The 24,616-nt window shown below is 39.2% G+C and overlaps 1 long non-coding RNA gene across 1 annotated transcript in view; it reads right to left on the reverse strand.

The window, feature by feature from the left end:
* Positions 1–24,616, reverse strand: part of LOC132106571 (uncharacterized) — a 32,619-nt gene that overhangs the window by 6,663 nt on the left and 1,340 nt on the right. Inside the window, exon 2 of the long non-coding RNA XR_009424160.1 lies at positions 22,830–22,948. This is a non-coding gene — a long non-coding RNA (uncharacterized LOC132106571). The remainder of the gene's footprint in view (positions 1–22,829; positions 22,949–24,616) is intronic.

Genomic DNA, 24,616 nt, shown 5'->3' on the forward strand with positions numbered 1-24,616 from the left:
TCTCTGGAAAATCTTTTGTAATTTGTAAAGTGTCACACTATGCTGCCGGAAGGAACACGGAGCCGAGAATAATCAAAAATCTTTACTAATCCAACACAGTGGTAAAACCAAATGGAGAACAGAAGGAAGACACACGTACTTGACTGGTAGACCTGACAACACTGAACTGAAAGGACACAGCTTATAAAGGCAGGATGATTGGGACAACACAGGTGCTAGGAATGAAACAATTAACATGGGACATGGAACACATGGAGGGAAAACACAACCTAACGATTCCAGGGGCGTGACAGTACTCCCCCCTCCCGAAAGATGCGACCTTGCACCATGTAACAACAGAGGGGGAGGGAATGGTTGGGAACCCAGGAGGCGGTTCTGGTGGAGAATGGACCCTCGGAAGGAGCCAGGGAGGAGACAGGACAAGCTTGGAGCAGGAGGAGCCCAGCCGGAACCAGGCCACAGCCATAAAAGCGGCCCCATTTCTCGGAGATCCATTTCTCGCCAGTGTCCACTCCACGAATGTGGGGAAATTCACTCAGGGACCACCCTTGGGCAATGGCGCTCTGTACACGTTGTTCAAACTGCCGTCATAGAATGCACAGAGCGCATCGTCGGGGTAGTTGGTGAGGCGTGCAATGATCCAGAAAAGTCTGGTGTGTGCCCTGAGCGAATTCTCCCCCTGCTCCAGCAGGAGGAGGAGGTATTCCGGGTGAAGGAGGGGATCCTTACAACAGAACGGAAATAAAAAGACTGAGGAAAACCAGAAAACAAACAAAGGCTAGGCAAACGGAATTTAAACTGTATATAGGTCGGGTCTTTACTTTCAAATTCTGGATCTGTGGCCAGGCAATTTCCTGGATATCAATCCCATAGAGAAGCTGTGGTCAGTTCCTTCCTTGTCCGGAAGGAACAAGGAACCGAGAATAATCAAAAGAGTCTATATTAATCCAACACAGGGGTAAATCTGACATGGAGAACAGAAGGAAGACACACGTACTTGACTGGTAGACCCGACAACACTGAACTGAAAAGGACACGGCTTATAAAGGCAGGAAGATTGGGACAACACAAGGTGCTAGGAACGAAACAATTAACATGGGACATGGAACACATGGAGGGAAAACACACACCTAATGAGTCCAGGGTTGTGACAAGGATCCAGATGCGTGATCTAGTTTTTTTTTTTTTTGCAGATTAGTAACATTACATTTTTGCCATAGATTATATACAATTTATACAGAATTTGTATTTGAAGTATTCATACCATATTACATGCACATATAAGGCTTCAAAAGCTTCAGATACTTTGTGTTTGACATCACGTTTAATAAATTCTGATTGGAACAAGTCAGCCATTCTAAAAACCCCTGACCTGCCCATCCAAAAAGCTGATTTGTGCTTGCAGGGTGTGACACATATCATCTGCTTGTCCATGTGCAGATTCTTTCACTCTCTGCCTTTGGTGAAAACATGGACTTCCTGTCCTTTTGATTTTGTTCTATAAAATAATATTTTCATTATAATCTATTTGTATATATTTTTTTGAGTGAAGCCACAATTGTATATTGATATAAATCAATATTCTCTGAAAAATGATCTTTTTGCTGTTACAAATGAGGTATAGTGCTAAACGAAAGACTAAAGTGCTCGAGGAGGATATGGATCAAAATGAGGAGTTAACTGAAGACAAAGGAGAATACAGACAATATACTACACATTCACATACAATATCAGATTAACACTCACATACAGCTTTGATACATATACAATCACGGACCAGGAGGAACTGAACAGAACAGAACGGGTATTTAAACACACAGAAGGTAATGAGGGAACTGGAGACAGGTGGGGATCAATCAATTAACTAAAACAAGAAAAGGAAGGTGACCAAATAAGGGAACAAAAGTTAATTAACGTGACAGTTCGCCCCTCCCGAAATGGTGTGTCCTCGCACCGCAAGAGGAATACCAGCGGAGCGGGCGAGGAGCAGGTGAAGAGGGAGCATGGAGGTAGGGACCAGGGCGGAGTGGATGGAGGGAGGAGCCCGGAGCAGGAGGAGCCAGATGGTTCTCCAGAGACCTGGGCTGGGCGGAACCAGCGGAAATGGAGCAGAGGAACTGACTGAAGGAGGTAGGAGTGGGAGACAGAGGGTATACAAGGGGATCAGGGCTGGATGGAACCAGCGGAAAAACAGGGGATTCAGGAATTACCTCCATAGACCGGTCCATAAGATCCATAAGTTGCTCCATATCCTTTCCCGAGACTGAATACAGCTCAACCTCAGTCGCGGAAGTGTGGGCAGGGCTTTCCTCCACGCCCTCGATCTCCACTAAGACTCCCACGATGCACGGTGTTGCCGGCTCACACACCTGGTCAGTCGTGCTCTCAACGTTCTGCATTGGCTCGGGCTCTGCGGCTGCGGTGGGCTCTGGCTCCGTGCGGCTTGATGGTGGCTGGCTGGTCTCTGGGTCGGGAGTGGGGCTGGAGATATCCTCTTCGGCGGTGCTGATGGTAAATGAAGATCCATTTTTCTCCAGCACCCACTCCACGAAAGCGGCGAAATCCTCTCTGGGACCATTCGCTGGTAGGCGTGCCTTACTCCGGTCGGGGAAGTGGGTAAGGCACGCCAGATCTAGAAAGTCCCTGGTATGGTCCTCCAGCGAACAGTCCAGTTGCTCCAGGCACAGAAGACGGACTGCTGGAATGGCCATTCCGGGAGAGGGAGGAAAACAAAAATAAAAAACCAAAAGGAAAGAAAAACGCAGCTAAAATAAACTATACTGTTTGGTCCGTGATTCTGTTACAAATTGGGTATGGTGCTAAACGAAAGACTAAAGTGCTCGAGGAGGATATGGATCAAAATGAGGAGTTTACTGAAGACAAAGGAGAATACAGACAATATACTACACTTTCACATACAATATTACACTCACATACAGCTTTGACACATATACAATCACGGACCAGGAGGAACTGAACAGAACGGGTATTTAAACACAGAAGGTAATGAGGGAACTGGAGACAGGTGGGGATCAATCAATTAACTAAAACAAGAAAAGGAAGGTGACCAAATAAGGGAACAAAAGTTCATTAACGTGACATTTGCATTGTTGTTGCATTTTGTAATGCACTACAGATACAGATTTGTGGTATTTTGTAAATTACGGCCTTTATGTATTTAACCTTGAAATTTGTCTTGTTCATCTTCAAAAACACCTCTTTGATTTGTTTGTGTTTTTTCCGTGTTTTTATTTTATTTTATAATTTTGGTTTTTGAGTGCAGCAGAACATGCTCTCAAATATTTGTCCTAGTAGTTTGCATTTATGTGATTTATTTACTATACTTTTCCCTTTTTTAAGAGAGTGTCACTTAATAATATAAATATAAATGAATGGATGTAAATGTTATTTGTTCTCTTAATAGCAGATCACATTTGGCTGTGGATTTGAGAAAATGTAAGACACACAAAGAAGCTCTCCAGGGGCAGTTTTTGGAGTGTTAGTGCTGGTGAGGGGCTCTTTGATGGGTCCGCCTCAGTGTGCACTGGAGCCTTTCGCATATATATGGAATGTTTGAATATCTAAACCATTATTTAGCATCTAAATCAGTTCTGCCTGTCTGACTGATGGACAATTTGAGCGTGACCCATGTCTCCTTGTGTGTGACCTATACTGTCCACATTCTTGTGTATGGTTTTGGATGTTTGGGCTCTTTTCCCTGACACACTCTCACCATTTTAACATGTTTTGGTTTTTTTTTGGGTGGTGGGGGGGGGGGGCGCATTCATAAAATATGCATGCATGGAATGATAGGTTTTACATAGCTTTCTGTGCAGTTACTGGAGTGACCCTGAGTGCTTCTATTTATAGATTTCTTTCTTTCTTTTTTTTTTTTTTTTTGAAGTACCATTTGAAATGATGTCAGATTTAAAAATTATCACCTTAAAAATAAAGCAGTCTTTATATTGTATAACAAAGTATCATAACATTTTCTTCCATTCAAATCAATAATTTATATTATAATAATTATATTTATCACTATGGTTGGTGGCAGATGCATGCAATTTATTTCCTCTAGATGTCTAGATGTAAACACATATCGATTTTCTATTAGTATGCATTTTTAGTGGTTAAATTAATTTATTGTCTCTCTTTCTTTTTCTTTCTAACCTGTAGACAAGACAGAGGCTCAGGATTAAAGCTTGTGGTGGTCCACTTGGGAGCCTTAGATGAGTATTTAATTCTCACGCTGTGCATTTGAGCCAGGAGAAGAGTGAGTTTGATAGACTCCATTACCCATGAATCTGCATGTTTACTCAGCTGTACATCTCTTAAATACATTCCTTCAGTTTTCATCACCTGCTCCACCTGCTCAATACTTATGTGCAAATACACCCATATGCGTATGCACATAATCTTCAGCACATTGAAATTGGCTGCACAGATGGAATGTACCGTGATGCTTATAGCATGCCCAAGGTTATATGCAGGTGTGCAAATTTGGATGTAATATAGTGCTAGATATAACTTATGATCTAAATGTATCACTATTTATTATTATTAATAATAATTTTAATTACTTTAAAATGCTTAAAAATATGTAATATCTTATAATATTTTAAATTACAGCAACAACAACAGTATTATAATTATTATTATTATGTAAATGTGTGTTTATATAACCCATTTTATTATTTTATTTATTTGTATTAGTATATCTGTATTTTATTTTATTGTTTCATTTTAATATATTATATCCTCCTTATCTAAACAGGAATAGATTAAATGTTGTATGTCTTATCCTAAATATCTGTTTCCTTCAAGTGGTTCTCACTAGAAATATTCAGGTAGAAGTCGTTTTGCTTGCCCTATTTAAGGCACAATGATGTGCACTTCATACAGTGGCTTTTACACTCTGCTTATGCAATGTCAAGGGGGAGTGTTTGTGTGTTGTGTCCATAACCTCTGTCTGACTGCTGATACTCATAAATATCACCTGATGTTTGAGAGCAGTTTTTCTTGTCAAAATGAAAAAAGTAACAAGTTGGGCTCTGTTTCGGACCCTGTGACTCATTACCCCAGTTAGAGAGACTGGGTGTCAGTATATCACCTTAACAGCTCCATCACCTGACCTCAAAATAGGACCTCCACATAACTCTGTGTGTGTGAGTGAGAGAGTCTGGTTTATGACCTCTGAGAGGGATATAAAGACCTCTGAGAGTGTATGTGAGTTATGGTTGGACCCAGTGGTTCCCGGTGTGTAAGTGTGTGTGTGCAAGTGCAAATGAGTTATAGCAGGGTCCAGTGGCTGCTCTGATGAAGGGGTCGTCCAAATTTATGGCTGTGCCAAGTTCACTACTTTGACTTGGATACAGAGCAGACCCCTAACTAGAGAGAAAGAGACTGACATCCCTTCAGTTACAGTCTTAGTTTGTGTGTGTGTGTGTGTGTGTGTGTGTGTTTTATGTGTCATCTATTTCATGATATGACAGAATAGGGAGAAAATGAGAAACCTATTTATTTATTATATATTTATCTATAGTGACTGCTTTTTAGTGTTCCATTCCCCCCCCCCTAATATATATACATACATACATACATACATACATATATATATATATATATATATATATATATATATATATATATATATATATATATATATATATATTAGTAACCACAAAATGCCATTTAATATTATATCATTTTATGTGATATTGATATAGATAATATATATATATATATATATATATATATATATATATATATATATATTAATGGGGATTGTCATGTTACTCTTGTATTTCAGCAGTCCTGATGATGTACATAGAATGATGATGTACATAAATAGAATGATGTTTTCTATTTCGGTTTCAGAGCCATACTCCCATAGACATGGACCACTAATGGGCACATCTATATTGCGATGTTTTCTATTGGACTACCAAAGTATGTACGTGTGTGTGTGTGTGTGTGTGTGTGCTGTTTGTTTGAGGGCTCAGTGAGTGAGGAAAACAGTGAATAAATAGCACACACAGCTAGCCTCCCTTCTGTGTCTCATCGCTCAGACCTGATTGCAACATAAACATGGCGTCTCAATCCAGACTGCCTTTTCTAAACGATTTTTCACACAGCCAAACAAAAGGGCTAGTGAAAGCGTAATGACCTACACATCAAAACACTTGCATGCACTGACACACACATAAGCTGAGCAGGCTCAAAGCGGACCTCCTTGAGAGATGACACATTTTACAATGATGGCAGGACTGCACACTCATGAATATAAAAGCCCCTATCAATTAATAATGAATTAAACATGTGTTTTATCAGAACCATGAAGGGCTAGTTTGGACCCACACTGAAGAGTGATAAACAAGAAAAGAATAGCTTGTTTGTGTATTGTTATTGTAAATCACTTTCACTAATGTGCATTTTCCTCACATCTCTATTTAGATTAAACATGTTATTTGTATGTGTCTAATTAACTGTGTTCCACTTATTTAACCCCTGAATTGTTGATTTTGCCACCAGTCACCTGTTGAGACCTGGTAGGATGACATCATGCCGGACCCATTCAGGGCAGGTTCTTTATCGACTAGAAGACATCTGGTAACTCAGTGGTGGGGATTTTTAGATGAGTCCGGGCTGCTCTACATTAGAAGCTAAAAATATACCCGGTCTTCTGAAGTTGTGCCACAGGAAGACAGTAAACCCTTTCATTCTTTCCACCCCCTTTTTTTTAAACAGTCAACAAATCCGTCATATCTGGAGAACAGGTGGCACTTCCACTGTGTCCTACAGTGTTGAAACTCAACTTAACATTTCTTAACATCACAGAGATGCTGCTAATGCTCCACGGTCCCTGTGTTGTATTTTTAGAATGGAGAGCGGTGCTTTTCTTAGAAAACTGACTTAAGAGATTTACAAGGATGAAAATGAGGATGACTACGTTCAGATGAGTTAACAATGAAAGCCAAATCTCTATGCCTTTGTTGTTGGATTTTTATTATTATTATTATTATTATTTAATTTTTCCCCTGATTTTTTTTTTTCCTGTCAATTCCATTTTATAATCATAATAATCGTTGTTATTATTATTATTTATTAGTTGAAATAAAAGTTTTTTATATAGCACCTGTAGTTGTTTTCTAACCAATAGCTCTAAAAGGTCAACTTTACCTTTAGCAGTTTTAGAAGGATTGATTAAGTGTGTGAATGATGTGTGATGTTTGTTTAATGTTTAAGCACAGTATCCCTCTCGCTGTGATTGCAGTAAAAATACCAATTAACCCAAACCAATTAGTGAGCAGCTCTTTTCTACAGAACGTCACCCCCTCCCACTCTTACAATCTGTCTAGTCTTCTGTCTGTTTAAATGCCGATCTGTGGCTGTGTATTTGGATGCTTGTGGTGGGTTAATGTGTGTGTGTTTCTGTTTTCCAATATGTAAGATGGTATGCTTAATTACCAGTCCAGGATATATATTGGAAAAGAGCACCCTGCTTTTGACACATTTGGGTGCGCACGCAGACAAACATGTCCTTATTCTCTCTGACCATTAGTTTCATGTATGTTTGCCTTTCTGTCCCCCCTGGTGGTTAATGCATGGATGCCGCTGAGCGGCTCTGTCTCATGTTTAAAGGTGTGATTAGACCTGATCTCAGATCAGAGGTCTGTAGGAGGAAGTGTCCTGCTGCTGCAGGACTATGCTGTGTTATCTTTGGCTTGGCTTCACCCTCCCTCTGACCCAAACCATCACATCTCTGCCTCGCTACCAAACCATTTGAAATACAGTGCTGGCACTATGTAATGATATTACTCAGGGGAAAAAAATTAAATAAAAAAATCAGTAATATAGCTACAAATTAATTCCATATTGGCATAGCTGAGGATGGATGGATAGGAAAGCATGGGCGGAAAATCCTGTCTTTTCCAGATGAAAGTAGACCTGCGTGCTTTCTCTCTGAACTAATGATAGAAATAGAACAGAATCTGACCTCTAAAATAAATCTGTAATATAAACACATTTTATTATAAATATAGTTTAATGGGAATTGAACTGATTACTTGGCTGTTACGATCGGAACCCAGGGAAACACAGGAGACGAGAGATCCAAACGCAGTGTGGTATTTAATTGGTAATCCAAATCAGAATCCAACAAGCAGGGGTCAAAACCAGAAATCAATCCAAAACAAACAAACAATAGAGATAGGAACAGGAACAGGAATAGGAACTGGAACAGGAAACTCGGAAGACGAGGAAACTCGGAAGGCGAGGAAACTGGGTGACGGAAAGAAAGGACTCCATGAAGACAAACAGAAAAAGACCGGTTAATATAGGCAGGGTAATGACTAACAAGTGAAGACACCTGAGTGCAATTAACAGGAGTGCAATTACTGTGATGAAGGGACAAGGCTTTGTGGGAATTGTAGTGCCTACGGTGAGGTGCCTATGGGGAACTGAGACCACTAGTGGAGACTCAGGGAAACAGAGACCAGACAGCGTGACATTACCCCCTCCTCCACGGAGCAGCTACTAGATGCTCCACCTGAACACAAGAAGAGACCAAGGAACACAGGGACCAGGAGAGAGGTGGAGCGGCGGAGGACCAGGGGGAGGGATGGAGGGCCAGGTAAAATGGGGAAACAGAGACAAGAAGTGCAAAAAAAAAAAAAACAAGGAGCCCAGGAGGGAGGTGGTCCGGCGGAGGATCAGGGGGAGGGACGGAGGCCAGGTCCATAAAGGGGAAACAGAGAGAAAAACAAAAAAAAAGGAGCCCAGGAGGGAGGTGGACCGGTGGAGGAGCAGGGGGAGGGACGGAGGGCCAGGTCCATAGAAGGAAACAGAGAGAAGAAGAGCCGTTCTGTAACGTTCAGTAGCCCTGGGCTGAACCGACAGGGCAGGAATCCAGAGAGGAGCAAGGTGGAATTGGAGCCATGCGGTCGAGACAGAAGCCCACCAGGGCGGCGCAGAAGACCACCGCATCCGTGCGGTTGAGACAGAAGCCCACCCGGGCGGCACAGAAGACCACCACATCTGTGCGGTCGAGACAGAAGCCCACCAGGGTGGCGCAGAAGACCACCACATCCGTGCGGTCGAGACAGAAGCCCACCAGGGTGGCGCAGAAGACCACCACTTCCGTGCAGTCGAGAAAGAAGCCCACCCGGGCGGCGCAGAAGACCACCACATCCGTGCGGTCCAGACAGAAGCCCACCACCCGGGTGGCGCAGAAGACCACCACAGTGGGATCGATGACACAGGAGAGCAAGTCTGGTTAGGCAAGTCTGAAACAGATAACATGAACAAGTTAAGGTTGGCCTCCGTGGCCACGACAGGATCAGTCGAGCGCTCAGAGAGTTTGGCTGAGACTTGACGAGGCTCTGGAAGTTCCGCAGAGACGAGGAGAGGCTTTGGTAGTTCAGCCGAGACGAGGAGAGGCTCTGGTAGTTCCGCAGAGGCGTGGAGAGGCTCTGGTAGTTCAGCAGAGACGTGGGGAGGCTCTGGTAATTCCGTGGTGTTTAGACTGGATTCAGGAAGATCAATGATGACTTGACTCTGCTCATGAAGATCATTGGTGACTTGACTCTGCTCATGAAGATCATTGGTGACCTGACTCTGCTCATGAAGATTAATGGTGACTTGCATTTGTTCATGAAGATCAATGGTGACTTGAAAAGAAAGGACTCCATGAAGACAAACAGAAAAAGACCGGTTAATATAGGCAGGGTAATGACTATCAAGTGAAGACACCTGAGTGCAATTAACAGGAGTGCAATTACTGTGATGAAGGGACAAGGCTTTGTGGGAATTGTAGTGCCTACAGTGAGGTGCCTATGGGGAAGTGAGACCACTAGTGGAGACTCAGGGAAACAGATACCAGACAGCGTGACATAGGCCCCTGTTGTGGAATTTACGGTAATATTGCAGAAATTGAAAGAAAACATGGAGATGTTTATTTATCATTTCCAAACCAGTTTTCCCATGTTCTTGACTAAGAAACATCATCGATGTCTGTGTAAATAAATCTAAGCATAAAGCAGACTTAAGAGTTATCTTTACAGTGATGAAATCTCACAGAGCGCATCCACATCTTTCTCATTACATTCAACACTACAATGGTAATAAACAGATACATTGTTATCTTTATATGTTTATCTCTTCTTGTCAGCTGATTTTCAGTAAATCCATGCATTTTGGTAAATGGCAATACAGAGCACCTGCTTATACATAGTTTGACTGTATTATTGCTTTATAGACTGTTATGATAAAAGCTGTACCCATTTAGATAATAATGCTACTGATGCCCTTGTCTTTTCATATTTGTATTTATTTATTTGTCATTTATAAGTGTGGGTTTTATTAAAAAAGTGGACATACATTCCACCTGTTGTAATGTAAATAAATGTAAATTCACATTGATTATATTGAATGCAGATGGGCATTGATGCTCAGTTTGAATACAGATGAGACTGTGCATTTCTGTGCAGCCGTTTGTTGTGGGAAAATGAGAAGATGATTTTCTTTTGAACTTTTGGAAGTAATGCATTTTGTCAACAACAACACAAACAAAAATAATAAAAAAATAATAAAATAAATAAAATGTTTAAAGCATTGAAATGAACCCAAAAACAAGTGCTTATCTTTCCAAAAATCTGTCAAACTGCACTAGTTAGGACAAAAGAATATCACAATATGTTACTGTATTAGTTGTCCCTTCACCTCCATCAGTTACCCTTTTCACAAGGAAGCTGTGGGTGCTGTGTGTACCTTGTTCTTTCTGTCTGTGTGTCATGTCATGAATGCTAAATAGACTAACCTAGAGGGGCAAAAGATAAAGAAAGAGTAACATGCTCAAATTGTCTGTGATTGATGCCGTGACTGTCTCACTCACTGTGTGTCTTTGTGACAAAATCAAAACATTTTGCTCTGGGAGCTCACAAACAGGCTGTATCAAGCAGAGAGGTAAATTAGCATCTTTGCTTTTGATTACTAGCTGGGTAAGTTCACCTCACAGCCACGAGGCTTCAAAACAAAGTACAATTCCAGGCAGTCATCTGACGTCAAACGCATCTGCTCACTTGTTTGGAAGAGTGACACACAAGTAGACTCTAATGATTTCCTTTTTTTGTCATTATTTTTCCCCTCTCTCTCTCTCTCTCTCTCTCTCTCTCTCTCTCTCTCTCTCTCTCTCTCTCTCTCACTCACTCACTCACTCACCAACTCACAGAGAGACAGCTGAAACCAGCACAAGCGCATTCAGAACTTAAGTAGTTTTGAAAGTTAAAAGAGCTCTTTTTTAGGAGCCAGTGTGATGTTTCCTGCGCGGCTTTGTTGTCGAGACACCCAGACGGTGCTATTATGTGAGCGATGTTAGTATGACTCTGACAGCCTTCTGTACGCATTTGAGGCCTGGAATTGGCAGGTTGTGTGTGTGTGAGCAAGAAAGAGAGAGCGCATTATGCTTCTCTTAAGAAATACACTTTTCCCTCGCATAGTCTTTAAAGAACCTTGTTAAACACAAAAAGCACAGTGAGGCTCGTGCAAAAGAGGAAAAAAAAGAAAGAAAAAGGAAACTTTCAAAAAATAAAATTCTAATCGTGCTTGGCAGGTAGGAGGATGTCAAGTTGAATTTGGAGTGGTGTTTGCAATGGTGTCGTTTAAGCATTTAAAGTCTGACCTTGAGAAGCTTTTTCCTGTCTGAAGTTTGTTGGCGCTCCTTTCTTTTTTTCTCACAAGGATCTGAATCACAACATTGTTTATTCACTTTGATTTGTCAAAGATGCATGCAGGAGTATTGATAAAAGATATCCAACCCCCAAAACCAGATGTGCTTTTCAGAGACATGCTGATGCTTCCTGTGTGTCTCTTGTAACTTACTGAAGAGCTTTAAGGGGTAATTCACCCTAAAATCTTAATTTTCTCATGTTGTTCCAAACCTGTATGACTTTTTTCCGTGGAACACAAAAGTAGATGTTTTGAAGAATGTTGGGATAGAAAACAACATTGACTTGCATTGTGTGGAGAGAAAACAACAACAACATCAACAACACCAACTGAAATGTTATCCACAATATCTTCTTTTATGTTCCACAGAATAAAGACATTTGTTTGGGATGACATTAAGGTGAGTGCATGATGACATTTTCATTTTGGGTGAACTATCCCTTTCATTTTTATTATAAAAAAAAAATAAGGAAGAACCAAAGGGTGTTTCACAAAGAACCGTGAACCATTCAATGAAAAGTTTGTAGAAGAACCATTGTTTTCTTAGTGTGAAGAAATTTTTTATAAAAAAACCCTTGCGATGGAATTTTTTTTTGGGAAAATACCAAAATATAACTAAAAAAAAAAAAAAAAAAAGCATTGATGATATTCTGTCTGTTTTTTTTTTTTAGGATTTTTAAAAATACTTACTTACCTTTTTACACTCCATACGGATGAAAGCTATCCATATGTTTTACTGGAGACAGAAATATACGTATACAGTATGTACATGTGCACACACATGATTCTACTTCCATTTCTTTGATTTTAAACATGTAATATAAAACATATCACGTCCACATGCATGACACTTCTGAGAAAACTCAAAATATGAACATAAATGTCAATACATATGTGTGTGTGCATGCGTGCACACACACACACACACACACACACACACACACACACACACACACACACACACACACACACACACACACGTTCTTACTCTCTCTTTCTGATGTGAGTGTGTGTGCTCTGATTGTGCACTAAGGGTCCATATTTTTATGTGCAGATGTCTAGTAGCACTTGATATAAAAGGTAACTCTGACATTTCTAATTTTCCATGCACCAGCCCAGTTCATTTTTCTTCCCTTCTGCCTCTTGCATGCAACAGTAAGCCTCTAGGATTGACAATAATTATGCCAGCACGCAAAATGAAGAGTGTAATGTGAACACAGCTTTGCCATAATTGCCTTTTCATTATTTGCTAACAGTGAGCTATTTAGTCAGAAGAAAGAGATTGCACAGTAATTGGCTAACAATAGGAAGCAGGGACACTGTTCAGCAGAACTGGTAATTTTTGTGTTGGTGTGATGCCTTTTTTTTTTAAATAAAAATCTGAAGCATTAAACTGTAATTTAAAACTACAATTTCTAGCCTGAATGAAAATGCTGGTATTACCATGAGCTCCTATTTAGAGTGGAACATCCTATTAGCTGTATTAGCAGCGGAGTTGGTTCGTTTCCATATGTGCTGCCTCCAAACCAAATGGGATTTAGGCAGCTTTGTTTTTTGCCTGTCTCATTCAGACACTCGCAGACAGGAATGCCACACAAACACATCACAGAATGCACAACCTCACTCTGGAGTATCACACTCTTTGTGGTGACGTTTGATAAAATACACGTCATCTTGGTTACATATGTAACCCTCGTTCCCTGAAGGAAGGAACGGACACGTCACATCAGTATTTTCACAAATGTTTTTCCCCTTTTGTCTTAGACTATGACCCACCAGTTAAGAACAATTGGCCTACATCATAGCCTTTACAGAAACATCACACACCTCTCTGGTGCCCTTTGCCTCTTTACATTCAGAGTTCAGAAACTGTTATTACAGTTCCCTTTCAGTCGGTCACTCTCTACGTCACGAATTGGGGTCTCATTTACAGAGACCAATCCACTTTGCAGTGGTGGTCAGTAACGGGGTAGCTTAACTTCGTTACTGTACTTGATTTCATTTTTCAAGTTGGCTATCTTTACTGGAGTAGTTTTATTTTGAGTAACTTTTTTTTTTACTTCACTACTTCACCCTCTGGGGGCATTTGGCCAGGGGTGTTTTTACACCACAGGCAAGGTTTGAGAAGGAAAAAATCATTATGAAAGGCCTTATTCTCATGTCATATATAACAGTGATGTTCTGTAAAACAACTAACTTTAAAACACTTTTTTCTTACTGGTGAAAATCAGATGGTCGACTCCGTTTTCTCTCAGGTACATCACAGTGTAAGCTTCACAGTGAACATTACTCTTGTCATCGTAGTCCATACCAACAACAAAAATATATCTTGACTCCATAAAGTGGTTATTTTGGGAAAATCTCAGGTATTTTGAGAATGTGCTAATATAAAATGTAATTAAAATCAAATCTTTCGGTACTTTTTTACTTAAGTACATAACAAATCAAGTACTTTTTTTTTACTTTACTTGAGTAAAATTGAAAAAGGAGTACATTTTCTTTTACTGGAGTAATATTTTATTATACATACCTCTACTTTTACTCAAGTACTTGATTTGTGTACTTCGTCCACCACTGCCACTTTGAGAGTACCTAAACCAGCCAAAGCACATTGGGATCCAGCTGCCACTGATCACAGCGTGAGCATAAAAAGGTAGCAGGTGCAACATATACCAGGTTTTCACTGATGAGGCTAATCAGCGGTGGTACAGCAGCCATGGCGGTGGGAAGTGACGTCTCAGTTCCCTTCTTTCTGGGAATGAGATTTACATTCCTAACCGAGAAGTTCCCTTTCAATCAGTCACTCTCGACGTCACATCGGTAAATACAGACAAATTGGGATCCCTACTAAAGTGCCATGGATACTGCCCCTTCCAGTGTCCTTTGCAAGCCTCCTGCGCCATTTTGGCGTGTCCATCATGTCGAACAGACACAGCCAAAGGTAACGCTCCTGTACCACAAGTGTGGACAAGTGTGACTGATCAAAGTCACCTGCCTGTGATTTTCTAATGATCCCAAAGACATTGATTGGCATTGATTAGCATGCTCAGGTGTGTTTGATTAAGGTTAGAGCAAAACTCTGCAGGAAAGTGGATCTCGAGGTCCAGCTTTGAGGATCCCTGCTGTAGCGTATAAAGTGGAGACAGCTTCTCCACAGGCCACATAAGGAGTTAAGCCCCTCATGCACCTCCACAAAGAATGGCACCGGGGCTCTGAGAACCAGCACGGCCACCCTGAAAAACCAAATGTCCAACTAGAGGGCTCAGGACACGGTGGAGTTCTCCACTAGAGCCCTACCCTCACCGCAGCATGGGAAAGCATAGCCGTCATTTCCAGATCTGATTCAGGCATTGCTACCATCCCAGTGGGCAGCAGCACAGTTGAATCTTCCTCTCCAGAAATCTCCAGCTCACTCTCTGATGCAGCCATCGACATCCAATTGCTGGGAGGAGCACCGAAGGATACTACTCCCTGGGGGGTTTGCCATCACTGTTACCATCACTCAGACTGCCTGTGCTACTGCCTGAAGTAGTCCCCGCCTGACTGCTGCCATGACAAAAACTAGATCAAGGCAGAGGCAATGGAGCTCTGCCCCTTTTGAGGTAATGGAGCTTGGCCCACAACTCTGAGATAGTAATTTTCCTGCAATTAGAACATGACTCATCCACGAATGGCACCCCAACGTGCTTAATGCCCATACACATGAGGCAGCAATCGTGATCATCACCTGACGCCAGGTAACGACCACATTCGGAAACACACGGTTGATACTTGTCTATAGTAAGGCACAATGTTGTCTTCACAAAGACGAATAATCAAGTTTGTTAGATGCAACATTGTCTTTAAAAAGACACATCCATGAATGATAAAAAAAAGCTATTTTTGTGTGCTGAAGTACACAGGAGAGATGGTCACCTGCAACACAAACGGGGTAGGGCACCCTGATGTGTGCAACCCACTCGACACGGGAAACCACCAATGCTGAAGCGATTTAACGCCAACACCAAGAGCGTCAAAGAGCACCCTGAACTCGTTCATACTACTTCTCTCTGTAGAGTAGTCAGAAGCAAAGGGATGTGACCTTTTTATTCTTTACGGCACTTTATGCAATCATCGCATGCCAATGTGCATTGGCTCATTTAGTTACACTCAAAGTGGATTGGTGTCTCTAAGAAAAATCCCAATTTGTGACGTTGTGAGTGACCAACTCAAATGGAACTGTAATTACAGTTTCCAAACTCTGAATGGAAAAAGGCAAAAGGAAGCGGAGAGGTGTGTGAGGTTTCTATAAAGGCTATGATGTAGGCCAGTTGTTCTAAACTGGTGGGTGATAGTCTAAGACAAAAGGGGGGGGGCTGGGGGGTTGAATATAATGAATACATTTTAAATATCAATGTCGTTGAACAGAGTTAATATAGCAAAATAAATAGACTAACCAATTCTGACTTTTGATGCCTTCAACCTCAAAAATCAAGCTGCTACGTTAAATAAAGGATGCATAGTTTTATGCTGTGGATTATTGCCTGAATTTCAACCACTGAATTAAAAGAGCCAGAACAATTTCAAAAATCTAAAATGTTTGTTAAATTCTTTTCATTCATCTTTTGTGTGTGTGTGTTTGTGTGTGCGTGCGTGTGTGTGTCATATGAGTACATTTCAGTGCATTGTTATTGTGTATGTACTGTACTTTTCTAGCAAATTATTATTTTTCCTTACATTATTTAAAAAATTTTCATATAAACAAATTACAGCATACAATTGAAAAACATATATTTATATGACCTCCATTTTTAACTCTAGTTCCAGATGCTAAACCTTGTAGACACAGATGACATTTCTTTAAAGTAGCACTAGTCTATATACTGGGGGAGGGAAGGAGCTACCCAACTGGAGGAGATGTATACTTTTCCTACACAATCTAGGAAGGGTCCCCAAAAGTTATAAAATTATCACAAGATCCTTTCACTGCGTACCAGATTTCTTCTAGTTTAATGAAATGAAAAATATATTGAACCCATAAAGAATGAGTAGGAGGTTCACGCCATTTCCAGTTTAGTCAAATTAAACATCTTGCCAAAAGTGTGACAAAGGCTATGAAATCAGACTTATATTTGGGCATATCAAGAGGCGGAGGAAGGGTACCAAATATAGCTGTGAAAACCATATAATATGATTTTAAGAACTTCAGTTAATGATTTAAAGATCTGGGACCAATATTTCAGTAAAGATGGACAGGATCAAAATGTGCGCAAGTGGGCCTGATGACAGTAGTCACATGTTCGATCCACTTCGGGATATATTTTTGAAAATCCAACTTTGGTCCAGTGGGTGCAGTGAGGAATTATACACTGAATCAGACCATGTCTGGCACAAAAGGATGAAGAGTGCACACTGTGTAGAATCTCTTCCCACTATTCCTCTGCAATAATTTCTCCTATGTCCTCTTCCAACTGAGATTTAATAGATGTAAGTGGGCATTCACGCAAAGTGCAAATTGTATTATAAAGATATGAAATTATACCCTTCATGGAATGGATTGTAGCAAACTGTTTTGATACTGTTTAAACACCAATCCATGTCTAATGTAAAAAGTGAATTTAAAGCAAAACCTTCAGATTTTTCGGAGAAAATGACTGATCAGCAGATTAAACTGAGAACAACTGGAAAGTGAACAACAAAGATTTGTTCGATGTTTGACCACCGATATTGTTATTATTTCTCATCTGTATTCTCGTATTTTCTCACTTAATCAGCAGCACACATGTCCTTCTGTAAGAAAAAAAAAATCTAATCAAATAATATATATAATAATAATTTGGTAAAAAGTCTTATTGACCCTAGTAGCATAGGTGTAAAAATAACAATGGCCATTTCAAATTAGTTTATATTTTTACCTTAACAAAACCCAGTTAGCAGATATTATTACAACTTTAACCATCTTTCGCAGTTTAAAGCAGGTATAAGCTGATTGTTATCCAGCAAAGACACATTGTAAGAAGGAATAATAAAAGCAATATTGGTACATATATGTGTAGACCAAATGTATTTAAAAATGCATTAGATTTGTTTTTGTTTTCTTTTTTCATGTTTTATATCTGGGGCTCTCTCTGAGGCTTGAAAAATACATAATATAAAAAAATAAATCATGGAGGACATTGTTTGAATTTTGTGTAGAACCAGAATATATACTTAGAATATACTTAGAATTAGCTTTTATACGGTTTTCAAGGTTTTATTATAAGAACCTTGGGGTCTCTGAGACACAACAAAGATCATGAAGGGCAAAAAGTGTAATGGAAAAGCACTTTATAAAAGGTCTTTAGCCCTGCAGCTTGCATTGCTTTAAACTACTGATTAATATCTCTTCTTACATATCATCCAATCCTTTCTACAACTGCCCCCCCCCCCCTCCCTCGCTCTGTTTGAGGTGTGTGTCTGTGTCTGTGTCATAATTATCTAATGTGGTTGGTCTGCTACTTTCTTATTTAGTAATTAACTACATCAAACTGATTGGTATGGCTTCCTGAAGTCATCCCTTATAATGTTTAAAGACTGACTTTGTGCTTGAAGGATTTGTTTGTATATATCCTGCATGTGATGAGAGTTTTTCAATAATTGGCTCCTAGGGGATGGCACTTTCTAATAGTTAAAGCATAATTACAGCTTGTATGAAATGTTAAACTGCCCTCGCTGTCTCTCACACTGGCTTAATTGCATGCAACAAGTAAGGCACGCTTTTCATTTTGTACCATCATATTGATGGACTGAACTTTCATAGAAACACACAAAAATATTGTCAGGGAGAAAATAGTCTCTCATATGGTAATTTTTTAGGACACCAAAGCAAAAAGGCTGTGAACTTATGCAAACCAATGCTCATATCTTTCCCTCCCATTCTCCACTGTGTGTGTGTGTGTGTCTTTTGTTTCAGTATGTGTGTGTTAGTTGGCATATATTCAGGACTTGTTAAAGAAGAATTCAAAGAAGAGAAAAAAAAGACTGCGCTCACTAAAGATGGTTCGCTACTTGCTCCAAGCCGCTCTTGGGCTTACAGATCGGCTATTGATGTAGTGGAATGTCTTTGTCTAAGTACTTAAACTGAGCTGTAGTTTGTATCATTGTTATTAATTTATTGTGATTAGACGTCCATGCTTAGATCAAAGCATTTAGAGGAGAGTCTGTCACTTTGAACTGACAATGCTTTGTTCTCTATCCACAGCTCCCTGATTGATTTAAATATTATATGCAAGAACAATTGAGAAATTTAATGTAATCCTTAAAAAAATATGTTGAATTAATATGCTGAATTATAATTCTCTTGGCTATTCCATTAGATATTCATTATTCAAAGGCGAGAAAAGGCAAATGAACTTAATAGGGAAATATCATTTTCTTCTTATTTATTCATAACAGAGGGAGAGTGAAATTTAAAGAGCTTTGTGTGTGTGTGTGTGTGTGTGTGTGTGTGTGTGTGCCTTAAGATCCTTTTAATGCTAATATGCAATATCATTCATTTTAAAGCAGTTTCATCTATCACAAATCATGTAAATGTAGAGGAATTTTGGAATAACGTGGCTGACAACATGAACCATCTGATGAGAAAAACTGTGTTCTTTTTTATTTATTTTTATAAATACATAAAAGATGAATTAAAAGTGTACAAAGCCATTTAAAGTGATTTAGTTTCTTCTTTTTCTTAATGTTGAAAACAGCTTAATAAAAATGGTTAAATTGCTTAATAATTTTGAGGAAGCCATCACACTTTTTTTCAGGATAAATGATTAAATATAAAGTATAAAAAGAACAGCATTTACTTGAAAATTAAATCATTTTTAACTATTTAAAATGTTTTTGTAAAGACTAAGTTTGTCCAGGCTGATTAAAAAAAAAAAAATCTTTTTTTTTTTTTAATTATTATTATTATTTTTTAATGGTATGGTAATATATAAATTAATATTTTATATATTGTATTTGTTCTTTCTGTGGTGATGGTTTCTTTAACTGAGAGATGTCTACTGATGCATGTCTTCTTACAGTGTCAGTTCATCTTTTGACCTCAGGACACATTTTTAATGCAGTTGAGGATGTTAGTCTGTCAAAGGCCTCAGAAGTTTTTTTGGATATTCTCTATTTTACAGACCTTTGATATCCAAATTAAGCTAGTTCTCCAGATTATGTTTTTTCCCCTCTCTCTCTTCCAAAATACTGTTGCCCATTATGTGCTACTTGTACTGTATTGATGTTTCTTTTTTATTTATTTTTTTCTCTTCTTTTTTTTGTGGCAAATTTCTGATTTGGTGTCGATAAACAGGTACTTAGTATTGATATAATTTTTCATTTGTTTTACATTTGTCAAAATAAGAGAGTACATTAGAATAGTAACACCTTAAAACATAACTGCATAACACATAACAGTTTAGGTAGTTATTGAAAGAGATTGTTTTTGGAATAATTAGTGGGAGACTGTGCCTTAGTTCTGCTTTCTGAACTTTGTGTGAAGAACTCCTTCTCAAACAGGTTCAGTGATGCTATAACTTTCCAAGCTTAACCTCAGATGTTTATCAGGGATAGAGAGAGACAGAAAAAGGAATGCAACGAAGACTAGACCTTTGTGTAGCTCCTTCATTCAGCCTCTGTGATATATGATCTTGTCTAAAACTGGGAATTATTGTATACATATATACATATAATTATTGCTTAAAAACACAGAGTTAATAAACATTTATAAACTATAAAAATGTGAGGGAAAAATAATTGCATAATTTGTACTCTTAAGTGATGCGCTTGTTTTAAATGGCATCCATGTTTGTTCAGATACTTAATTTCTTCCTCTCTTCCTTCCTATATTGTGTGTGCATGTGTCAGGGGTGCTGTATCATGAGGTAAACCAAAGCAAGCAGTCTTTAAACTCTTCAGCAGAGGAACTGTATTATCAGAGAAAATATATAAACTGGCTTACAAACAAACAAACCTTTAGAGCAGTGTTCCAGATATCCCGCCAATTGTATTTTTCATTTATTTATATATCTATTTTTATTTTTATTTTTTTGGTGTTTTGGATGTTCATGGGCGTTTATAGATGTTTACTGTGGCCTTTCACTCTCAGATCCAAATTCACCACAATACTCTTCTCTTTAATCTCCTCATTTGTGAGGTTTTTGTTTGTTGGTTGTTTTTTTATTGTCTCTTTCTCTTTATTCTGGCAGTCAGGTAATGTTTCAGACATTACAAAGCTATTTACGGATTAGGCCTACATGTATATGTTCATTACCAGAAAATAGAATAATAAAATAAAATAAAATGTAATTACATTTTTACTCATCTGCCCCTGTGGTAAATATCTGGTGAACATTATGCTTTATTTTCTACCACAGGTGACGTTTAATAAGATTATGGGATGTGCACATAAGTGTATGTGTGACATTCTAGAAGTATCTATCACTAAAAGCCATTTTAACACTACTTACTGCGTAATGTTTATTCTTGAGTTATACTTTTAATTGTTTAGCACTCCGGTCTTCTTTCCTTATTTAAAAAAGTAAAAAAAAAAAATTTTTTTTTTAAAGTTGGGTAGAAAATTTGATGGGAAACGAAAGCCCATAAGATGGCTTGATTCCGATTTTCCTGCACGAGTGCAATCCAATCACAATCAATTCCTTCCTCTTGTGCCCAGGGCATTATTGGGAGACTGAATGCAATTTGAATGACTGCTGCAAGAATCTTCCATTATATCAGATGATAGCCAGGAGCTGTTGATGTATTCACTCTTATGTGTTTACTTATTTGTCTTAGTTTGTGTGTGTGTTGGCTGAAGTGTGTATGTGTTTTAGTGAGAGTGGTTTAGAGCATCAACGGTTTCCCTCGATAAACCAGTGTGGTTTGGGCCGCGCTGCAACTGCATACCTAATAAGTTTTACTGCTGAGGTCTGCCAGCGGCTGTGTCCCCCAAACGAGAGCTGACACACACACACACACACACACTGAAATCCCATCTGTTTTGAATGATGGGAGAGGGCAGTCTTTTTAAAGGTACTTCATTGCCCCCCAGTAGTCTGGCCCTAAAGGTGACACCTCAACACCTCTGTCTCCTAATCATCTCTGGCCTTCTGAACTCAGGGGGATGAAACAGGGAGCATGGCTCTATGAGGGAACCATCTTTCTGTATGAGGGCTGTGCATAGGGACACCAGGGGAGGACATGTTTGAAAATATTTTAAAATACCAAAATAATTAAAAAATAAAATAATAATAATAATAATAATAATAAAAATCATCAAAATACATCACAAAACAAGCACAATATAGAGGGATTGGCACTTGATTTCATATTAATATTTACAAAATGCTTGCTCTCTCTCTTGCATACTGTATGATTTTGTCACTCTTGACGAGATGAAGGTACAGTATGTGGGCCTGACTAATAAACACATCAGAGATCTAGTTCAAAATGCATGTATCAACATTGAAATATCATATTTGTTTGGTTTCATGCATTAGTGAAAATCATTTGTATTACAGTCTATTTGACTTCCATTGGATTTTAAAAAGCTAACAAATTCAACAGTCATGATGGTTTCTCTTTTCCTGTCCCCCCACCCCCGCATATTAATTGTGACTCTTTTCTTTTAAACCTCCCTGCAGCACCACCTAGACATTTTTACACCAAAGTCTTATTAATATTATTTTATGATGTATTTTAATAGGTTAACATTGTAAAATGCACATGAAAACAGCAAACTTGCCATTGTTAGTTCTCTACAATAAATGGATTTACCCTGGACAATTCGACACCATCACTGGAATGGTAAACAATGTATATCTTGATTGAACTGTGAGTGTGGAAACAGGCATGGTCAACTGACGAGGTAAACTGGACGTCTAGTGTGAAGTTTGTCAATGTAAAGAGCTGTTAGAACAGAACAGAGCAGTATTAGACTCTGATGATAGAGCCCTGTTACTCCATGGTGCTATCACGTTTCAGAACATGAGAAAAATAACATTTTAGCAAGGGGGTCAGGTGGAGAAATGGCACCTCTAAATGAGGGTTAAGGCTCTATCATTGTCTGTTATAACGCAGCCTCTGCCTCCTCAAATAATAGGACTGACCTTCGCCGGGCTCTGGGCCTGTTAGGGCTCTTGGCGGTGGAGAGAATCCATTCACGGGCCGCTCCGAGCAGCACAGCTCCAAATGGCTTTTTCTTCCCCCACACAATCAGCTGAAACAGCTGCTGAATGAAAACACTGATTACATAAGAAAGGTCCTCTACTGGAGATAAGACATCCACCTGAAGACGAAGACATCATTCGCTCGGTCTTCATCTCTCCTTTCTGTCTTTCTCTTTCTTTTCAGCCCTTATCTCCCATTTTTATTCAACCGCACAACCTTTTTTTCCTCTGTATTTATTTTATTTTTTTTCCTCTGCGACTGAGAACGTGATTCAAAATATGTCAGTTCTGAGACTAGATTAATATGTAAATGTCTGTACATTTTTTAATTATGTAAGATTAACAGAAACTGAATAATCCTTCGGGGAGCAGCTTAGCATTTCGTGTGAAACACTTATTTCACTGATTCTGTCTCTTTCTTTCTTTTTTTTCCCTTAGACTTGGTGCTTTCTTTTCTCCGTTTCCCTTTTTGTTATTCTTTATCTTATTTTCTTATGTAGGCAATGCAGACCAAGGAAATATCTCTCCAATGCACCATATTTGGAATTGAGCAAAGTACTAAATAAAGAATGACATCCATCCATAAAACATTTGAGAATGAAAAATAGAGCCTCATTTCCCTTGTGTGTGTGCAGCATATATGACATTAAAGAACAGTTCTATTGATCTGGTGTTTTTTATTAGGTAAAAGCACCTCACCGTGAAAGAACAACCAAACCTCTATCAGCATAACAGAGCAAAGCACAGACAGGAGGCAACTGCAAAATATATATGCCATTTAAAGGGATAGTTCACCCAGAAATCAAAATTATGTCATTAATGACTCACCCTCATGTCGTTCCAAACCAGTAAGACCTCCATTTATCTTTGGAACACAGTTTAAGATATTTTAGATTTAGTCCGAGAGCTCTCAGTCCCTCCATTGAAGCTGTGTGTACGGTATACTGTCCATGTCCAGAAAGGTAAGAAAAACATCATCAAAGTAGTCCATGTGACATCAGAGGGTCAATTCGAATTTTTTGAAGCATCGAAAATACATTTTGGTCCAAAAATAGCAAAAACTACGACTTTATTCAGCATTTTCTTCTCTTCCGTGTCTGTTGTGAGAGAGTTCAAAACAAAGCAGTTTGTCATATCCGGTTCGTGAACGAATCATTCGATGTAGCCGAATCTTTTTGAACCAGTTCACCAAATCGAACTGAATCGTTTTAAACGGTTCGCATCTCCAATACGCATTAATCCACAAATGACTTAAGTTGTTAACTTTTTTAATGTGGCTGACACTCCCTCTGAGTTAAAACAAACCAATATCCTGGAGTAATTCATGTACTCAAACAGTACACTGACTGAACTGCTGTGAAGAGAGAACTGAAGATGAACATCGAGCCGAGCCAGATAATGACTCGTTCACGAGACAAGAACCGGTTGCATCGGTTTTCGGATCACCAGTAGTTCTTTCTGACAGTCATGGCTGGACTGGCCATTGGGCATACCGGGCATTTGCCCGGTGGGCCGACGTGCTTTTTGGGCCGATATCTCATACTCATACTTTTTTTTTTTTTTTAAACGGCCCATAAAATTTGTACATCGGCGGCCCATTCGTTTTGTTTTGTTTTGCTTAATTGGCGGCGCTGGGTTTGTGCTGGTGTAATGCATTGGTCAAAGTCAGTGTTAGTTTTTTTTTCTGACAGACCAGCCCATGAAACACGTAGATCAGCGGCCCATTG

This window comes from Carassius carassius, chromosome 2 (assembly GCF_963082965.1).
Source record: "Carassius carassius chromosome 2, fCarCar2.1, whole genome shotgun sequence".
Taxonomy (NCBI): domain Eukaryota; kingdom Metazoa; phylum Chordata; class Actinopteri; order Cypriniformes; family Cyprinidae; genus Carassius; species Carassius carassius.